We start from the raw sequence: 8,102 nt of genomic DNA, 5'->3' as shown, positions 1-8,102 counted from the left end.
TTTTAACGAAGAGAAAAAAAAAAATAAAGAAAAATGCCGTGAAAAAATAGAAACAGGCAAAAGGGAAAAGATTCCGAAACTATCCATCAAAAAAATTTACAAAGAAAAAAATTAAAATCAAGACGTCACCAAACCCTCTTGGATAGAAGAGAAATAATAAAAGAACTAATCATCAAAAAATTTACAGAGAAAAGAATTAAAATCGAGACGTCACCAACACCTCCAGAACAGAGGAGAAATAGTAAAAGAACTATTCATCAAAAAATTTACAAAGAAAAGAATTAAAATCAAGATGTCCCCAAAACCTCCAGGAGAGAAGATAAATAGAAAAAGAACTGTAAAGAGAAAGAACAAACGTATAAAAACCGCGAGACACTCGGGGAATCTCTCCTATAGATTGTCCATGACTGGTCTTGGCTGATGAGCCTCTTCCCAAATCCCCGTTTCCCGCTTCGCATAATTCCCCTATCCATCCTTTGCTAATCCCTGCTAATGCATCACTGATCATGAGTGGCGTCCTGCCGATTCATCAGGACTGGGCTGCTATGATGATGTTGAAGTTCCACTGCCTTGGACCTCTCAGAGGGATGAGAGGTTGTTGCACGATGGGGACACCATGTACAGGGGAGTGGAATCTTATCACTCAAAATTCGTAATTCATTCTCGATCCAATCAGGACCACGCTGTTTGAGATGTTTAGTGTGTGTGTGTGTGTGTGTATGTATGGTTGTGTGTGGTTGCGTGTATATATATATATATATATATATATATATATATATATATATATATATATATATATATATATATATATATAGATATATATATATATATATATATATATATATATATATATATATATATATATATATATATATATATATATATATATATATATATATATATATATATATATATGTATATATATATATATATATATATATATATATATATATATATATATATATATATATATATATATATATATATATATACGCAAATCTATTCATATATTGTTATTATTTACTTTACATCATTAGAAATCCTGAAGGTCAAAAGAAAGGAAAATTAATCAGTTCATAATAAAAAATTGGTTTTGTTGATGATTACTTCTAATAAATTTAGTTATAGTAATATTGACATACTACTTTATATAAGAAACCATGACTCAGAAGACCGAATAAGAAAATATGTTAAAAAATTCAAAGTGAAGACCAGCAATAAAAAAAGACAAAAATCTGGTATTCACAACATATCAACAGATAATTTTCTCTTAACTAGCACAAAATCTCAAACAATAAAATGCGGTTGTTCCTTCTGGAGCCACTATCTCTCAGCTCCAGAACCCTCCCCTTTTTATATATTCATATAGGTACTCCTTTTTCGGGGGTTCATGGCATGGTTGCATTATCCAAAAAAAATAATAATAATGATAACATTAGACAGGGAGATACTTTTTATGATGGAGAAGCAAGGTTCCTTTCTTTCATATTATTTTCAATTAGCAGAGTGATATTAACACTGATTTCAAAATGGGCCGATTTGCTTAAAAGAAAAACACTATTATGAAAAGAAATATTATACAAAGAAACGCCGAATATAATACCACAAAAAGCTAAGTATAAACTTTAGAGACAAGACAAAACATAAACGAAGTGTGAATTAAATAATATGAAAAAATTCCATCTGCTATCTAGCAGCAAACTGATTAAAATCATATACCAGCAATCATATGTTTTAAAACTGGATGTATTTATGCTATTAAGCAAACCGAATTTTTATCTCTCAGATTATCACTATTGCTTTATTGTTTAAAGTCCATGTTGGCTATACATCGACCCGTATTATGCAAATAATTGTCCTCTTTCGGATCAGTGAATTAAAGGAAGCCAAATGCATTATTTCATAACAATGAGATATGTATCATAGTTTAATTAACTTAATCCAATCGCTCCTGAAGAATTCATATCATCCCTTCCATGAGAGCATCTTCTATTTCAGGAGATAGTTTGAAACATTTTTTCCGACATGTGGCTAATGTTAGTGAATTTACTGCCTTTAGATAAAATATAGTTTGAGGTACTATATTAAAACCAAGGTTATTTTGTAGTGTTTGATAGGTTTGGTCGTTCGTGGACACACGCATGATAGAAAGGATTTTCAGTGACAAGGTAAGCGTTTAAAATTATAACTGATGCAATAAGTTCTGGAATAATGTTGAAGAAATATTAAAACTGAAATAGATATAGGAGGATGAGGCATAACTGCACTTAGAATATCAAAGACACTAATAGGGAACAAAGCACAGGTCAGATCATGTGATAAGAAAATAATAAACTAAGAAATGATTAAAAAAAATAAACAGGTTAAAAAAATAGATTTTATACATGACAACTTAACCCTGGTGACAAACTAATATCAAACTACGTAGCAGGGAAATATTTGGTCAAAATTGGAACTTCATGTGTTTTACTGATTCAAATATGTGATTAGGAATGTCATTCAACAATGCAGTAAAATTTGAAAAGAGTCAGATCTCCTTTTTAGGGGCAATAAGAAACTATATGTGCATTGACGATTATATTTTCGCGTATTTCGGAAAATCTAATAAAAAAATCTTCTTAGACAACTCTTCTGGTAATTGCATTTTTTATGTCTACATTAAACTACAAAATATGGTGATACACATATAAGAAGATAAATTAATACTCTAAGTGTATATGCATAATATATATATATATATATATATATATATATATATATATATATATATATATATATATTTATATATATATATATATATATGCATATATATATATATATATATATATATATATATATACATATATATATATTTATATATATATATATATATATATATATATATATATGCATTTATATATATATATATATATATATATATATATATATATATATATATATATATATATATATATATATTTATATTATATATATATATATATATATATATATATATATATATATATATGTATATATATATATATATATATATATATATATATATATATATATATATATATATATATATATATATATATACATATACATATATATATATATATATATATATATATATATATATATATATATATATATATATATATATATATATATATATATATATATGCAGAAAAACCACAGGGAAAATGAAAATACGAAATATACGATTAAGTCCTGACTAGTTTCGTGATACTTCTTCAGAGGACTGATTTATTAAGAGAGGTTTCTTTTCATTTTATAGGGAAAGTAAACGTACGAACATACATATAGAGGTGCACAGAAGAATGACAATCCCATACCAGCTACCTGGGCCGTGGTCAGGTGTTTACTGGGCGGAGATCCAACCTCATTAGACACCTGCTGAAAAGGGTCGTTTTTGGTGACCGGTAAATTCTTGTTTTTGACTTTCAATACAATTTATTTATATGAATAACGGTAGCCTTATCTATATAAATACATAAGAAAAACTGTGTATATATAAAATACATCTATATATAAATGTATAAAAACACATATACATATGTATACACAGACAGGCATTCATACACAAACATGCATAATATATACATAGACATATACATACGTGTACACATACTGCTATACATATACAGACACATACATGGACTTACATATACATGTTTTTTACACACGATTAACGAATATATATACACATATATACATTTATATACATACATACATATATATATATATATATATATATATATACATACATATATATATATATATATATATATATATATATATATATATATATATGTATATATATATACATATATATATATATATATATATATATATATATATATATATATATTTATATATATATATATATATATATATATATATATATATATATATATATATATATGTATATGTATATATATATATATATATATATATATATATATATATATATATATATATATATATACACATACATACATATACATATATATACAAATACACGCATACACATACATATACACACATCTATAGATACATATATGCATATACATATACATATATATACACATACATACACATACATACATATATATACACATACATATATATATATATATATATATATATATATATATATATATATATTTCAAATAAGCCATATATATTAATACAATAAAGTCTGGATTCTCTTAACAACCTGGGGATCAGAGCCCCAGGCGGAACCGCCCAAAGACTATGATATCGGACCAGCGGGGATTTGAACCCTCGTCCAGGATATCTGTATGCCAGTGATCATACCACTCGGCCACGAGTGGTATGGTCATTGGCATACAGATATCCTGGACGAGGGTCCAAATCCCCGCTGGTCCGATATCATAGTCTTTGGGCGGTTCCGCCTGGGGCTCTGATCCCCAGGTCGTTAAGAGAATCCAGACTTCAATGTATTAATATATATGGCTTATTTGAAATATGATAGAAACACGTTTGAATGTGCAAAAATTTATCATATATATATATATATATATATATATATATATATATATATATATATATATATATATATATATATATATATATATATAAATATATATACATACATATATATATATATATATATATATATATATATATATATATATATATATATATATATATATATATATATATATATATATGGACATACAGCATTATTACCATAAACATATAATCACGTATATATCAGTACTTATATCTAGCATAACACTATATAGTGCCAGTGTTCTTATGCATACTATATAAAATAATTGTACCCTTTAATGAATGGTAGCTTAGGTCTAAATATTAATTTCACAGTGACGTTACCTATTCACAATACATTCAGTTTTACATTAGGTGGTTAAAGTTTTCTTTATATAGCTTACAAATCTCTTTACAATAAATGCGTCGAGTTTATACATTCCATGACCAATATTCAAGTTGTTTTCAAAGGTTTCTTTTATGAAACTGGACTCTATGATGTTTCTTTCCACTAAGTTATTTGAATGAACCAATTTCTTTGCACCTGACCAATTATTAGTGTGATTTTTATCTCTAACGTGAGCAAAGAGTGCATTATTATCTTGAGCATATCTGACTAGGAAAATAGCCCCGTGAAGAAAGGATACAAGGAAAAACTAAATATTTTAGAAACATTAATATTAAAGTAAATATTTCCTATAAAAACTACAAAAATTTTAAGAAACTAGAGAAAGAGAAACATTGTGCCCGAGTGTACACTCAAGTCGTATTTTAAACAAAAATAGTTTCTCGATTATCCCGTGAGTTAAGGAGGTTTTAATGGTTTTTAATACTTCGAGAAAGTATAATAAAATTTCGTGAACATGTTCTGAGAATTCGGTTCTCAATCCCACTCATGAGTAAAAGGTAGGATATGAGATATTTTTTTTCTTGTTTTTTTTTTTTCCAATATCCTGAAAAAATGAAACTATCTTTATATATCCTCCACACTAAAATACTGAAGAAAAAATTTCTACAGCTTTTACTACCTGATCTTACTTGCTATACAATTTTTTGTCTGTTAAAATAATCTAAATATATATATATATATATATATATATATATATATATATATATATATATATATACGTATATATATACGTATATATATATATATATATATATATATATATATATATATATATATATATATATATATATATATATAAACAATACACTTCGTTAAAAATCTAACTGTGGTTTATTTCTAACAGTAAACTTAGCCATTTAGTCATTTAGGACACAGCATTTGTTGGTTCCATCCCCTCTCACAACTCAATAGTTTTCACTAATGTCGGCAACCTTGCCATCCTTCTTAATTTTGGCGAGAAGGGTTTGAGTGACATCTATACTTATCTGCAGAGTCGTCACTGGTCAGCCCTCCATATTTCATGATCTTATGTTAGGTATTATTTATAAGTATATACACGTCTGAACTAGTAGGCATTTTAATAGAAATTGATATTATTAAAACAATTGATATATCATTCATTTGAAAAGAGCCATATAAGCCCCCAAAACTTACACACAGAGCCAACTGGTTTCATAAATTAAAGAGGTCCTTATAAATGTTATTGATCTTTTCGACTTTGGATGAAGAATACGGTGATATGTTCCTTACTTCTCGTGTTCATGGCCGACTAATAAAACTTTTCAACTGCCTCAAGATTTAGTAAAGTAGTTTTGGTCAATGTTAAATATATTTGACTTCGTTTAGCTTAAGTTACCATACACTGTTTATACTCAAATATATACTGCACCCAAGTCAACCATATGACCATTTTATTGATATCATCATTTGAAAAATTTCCAGCATAAAAAATTACATGAGAAACGCTCGTTTTATTTTGACCAATCATATTAGAAAGAACCATTATTAGTGTTTTGAGTAAATCCGATTACAAATTTGAATACATACGACTTTATTATTATTCCGTTACTTCCTTTTGTGCATCACTGGGTATTGTCATTCTGTTGACAGAATTGCCTAAACATATTAATCCCTTGGCATTTTTTCTAATCAAATCCCTTGAAAGCAACTTTTTAAAAATATCATAAAATCTTTCCCTCGTCATTCATTCAAATTTCATCCGACATTTTTACCTGCTATGAACTTTTCATTAAAGTAAACATATAAGATTACATCTAAAAGATTCGCCTTGGCATTTTGTGAGAAACTCTGGTGTTTTCAAATATATAGAAAATATAGCTTCATTGAAATGGATATATCAAAGTCATAAATTGCGAGTTTCATCTTTCAATTTTGTCCCATGTAGAAAACCGTTTCAAACGAATTATTATTCACGCTTACATTTTCATCACTCTCAGAATATCATTCATTGGACATATCACACAACTGTTCCCATTCCAAATAGATCGAATGAAATGTATTTTATGATGTATTGGCAGGACTGTCATACAATTTTCCGTAACGGCAGTTAACAAACGCAAGACCAACTTTGCTTGAAATTACATTTTTCATTCCGACACTTCGTCAGTCATCAACAGAACACTATAGTCTCTCAATGTCCCATTGGCATATTTAGTAAAAAAGAAAAAAGAAGACTTGAGGAATCATACGTACTTAACAATTAAGTCTACAATTTTCTCTTTCTTTCTTCCTCCGTTGTGTACCTGCTGCTTTCGCATCTCGTACAAGCTCTATCCCAGCTCAAAGCTCAATGCAACTAACCCAATTGTTATCTTTAACTGTTAATTTTTGTTATTAGCATCTTAGTAGGTTTTACTTCGGAATATTAATATCTCCAGGATGAGATAGGAAATATAATCCCATTAATTTCCATATTTTTTTTATTATTCACAAAAAAAAAAAAAAAAAAAAAAAAAAACTCTTTGCCCTTATTTCTTTTGGTTTACCGATGTACCTCTTTCTGAAAATTCGATTATTTATATGATGCTAATTCTTATTGCTTCATTTGAATTAATATTTTTTTTTACGTATAAAGTCAAAATAAGTATAATGGTAATGAAAAAATAGAATCTACATACAATGTAACCCATATTGGGGATTTATTCATAACTTCTTCTGCCCCAACGTTTCAGAAAAACCTAAGCTCGATAGGATAAAAACCGCTCTATGGCGTAAAATCCCGGAACACTTTATTCATTATTTTGGGGGTGACTTGTTGCTAAACATATCGCAAGAGCAATTCATAAAACCATGAATAGTTTCAGCTATTCAGCCAGCTCTTAACCTCAGGAATAATCATTCTAACTTTCTCATATTTAAAATTTATTTGAAGATGTACATCTAAATTCTACCTCTCCATTGGTATAAAAGATTCTGTCAAACTTTAGTTCGAAATATTCTGTTCGGTTGCAGATTACTTTCTTTTTCATTTCCCCCACTTTTCACTTTTAAAATCAATTACATCTCAGGTACTTTAAAGTTTTAACAAGATATTTGTATTACAACCAACAGACTTAAATTTTCTTTTTCTTAATGTTTTTGCCATCATTACTCTTTCTCTAGATCTTTGAGTTCTAACTAGTTTATGTTTTTAACGTTAGTAAGACTCCAA

Source organism: Palaemon carinicauda, chromosome 6 (assembly GCF_036898095.1).
Source record: "Palaemon carinicauda isolate YSFRI2023 chromosome 6, ASM3689809v2, whole genome shotgun sequence".
Lineage (NCBI taxonomy): Eukaryota > Metazoa > Arthropoda > Malacostraca > Decapoda > Palaemonidae > Palaemon > Palaemon carinicauda.
The sequence above is the reverse complement of the archived record's forward strand: the minus strand, read 5'-3'. Positions refer to the sequence as shown.